This window comes from Penaeus monodon, chromosome 32, assembly GCF_015228065.2.
Source record: "Penaeus monodon isolate SGIC_2016 chromosome 32, NSTDA_Pmon_1, whole genome shotgun sequence".
Taxonomy (NCBI): Eukaryota; Metazoa; Arthropoda; class Malacostraca; order Decapoda; family Penaeidae; genus Penaeus; species Penaeus monodon.
Window position 1 is genome coordinate 8,138,033 of NC_051417.1, and position 1,317 is coordinate 8,139,349.

The window sequence follows — 1,317 nt, forward strand, 5'->3', positions numbered from 1 at the left end:
CGTCATCAGGAGAGAAGGATTATGGCTCTATTTTCGCTGTGTAAATTATCTTAAGATGTTTTACTTATTCAAAGGCTTATATCTGTATAAAGGCTGTCTTGAGAGTGAATGGCTAGGTCATATATATGGTAAATGAGGCGAAAGGAAGACAGAAAATATCCGGGTTTTGGGGGCGTTTACATCCGATTTTTCCCGATTTTGATTAATTTGATATCAGGCAGACGAATCGTGAAGATGTTAATTGAAACCCGATAATTTATCTTCTTCGGGTCACTAGTGTCAGTACTATTTGTAATGAGAAGTGTATGAAATATACATAGAAAATACTTGGACATTTGTGTTGATTTTTATGAGTTTTCATATTGTTGCAGTAATTGCACATCTGAAAATAATAAAGGATGCATTATACTTCAATTGTGCTTGATATGGTTATCCCTAAGGAACATGGCTGGTGCAGTATGAAAGTAGGAAATCTACAGGAGAAGAAGTGTCAAATCAGCAGTAATTGCCTTGCCAGCAGTTGAAACTGTTTAACCCTATATTGCACAACATCACAAGTTTGTTTTATAAGTTTTCATTGCTTTTAGAGGGAAGGGGTAATTCTGGAATTGTTTGTGCCTGATTTAACAATTTTTTCTAGTCTACCTCTTACAAAGAAGACTACCTCAAAATGGATAGTTGAGTGTGAAAGCCATATATATATATGTATGTTTGTATAATAAAATTTAGGTTTTGAATAGTGAGTTTGTGATTTTAAATACTATATGTCGATCCCAAAATTAATCCATTGTATTAACCATCAGAAATTCAAGCTATATCATTCTAAATAAGTTTACCCCGCAGTTGCTACAAATTTATGTAGGAATAATTTTACAATTACAGTTTTCAAGGTTCAGAGATGAGGCTGATAATGAAAAAAATGAAAGAATTGTGTTTGGTTAAATACTGATCCCAGAAATCTTTACTTCATATTAGAGGAACATTTCAGGTTTATTTGGTAGAAATTGTAGTAAATGAATAAAAATATAAATACCATTGGATCACCATTCATGTCTGTAAACTCAGCAAATAATAAGAAAAGTTTAATTTTCATTTGCATCAAAATATCTTGAGGTATGAGTTTGTGTTTTTGGAGTCAACATTTTGAAATATTATATTGAAAAATTGTAATGATATATTATATCTGTTTGGAAAAGAAAAATACAATAAGATATACCAACATTACCAGAGGTGATAAACACACAAAATTAGATGCTGGATACCAAAGATATATATAGTAGCAGATATTGTGTGAACACATGTTAGGCAGAGGAGAAA

At 31.5% G+C, this 1,317-nt stretch overlaps 1 protein-coding gene across 2 annotated transcripts in view; it reads left to right on the forward strand.

The window, feature by feature from the left end:
• Positions 1-1,317, forward strand: part of LOC119593473 (UV radiation resistance-associated gene protein-like) — a 14,158-nt gene that overhangs the window by 54 nt on the left and 12,787 nt on the right. For both annotated transcript variants that reach the window (XM_037942405.1, XM_037942406.1), the window contains exon 1: positions 1-40. This exon ends at the window's left edge or, in 1 of these variants, runs on beyond it. The gene's annotated coding sequence lies outside the window, so the exon portion shown is untranslated. The remainder of the gene's footprint in view (positions 41-1,317) is intronic.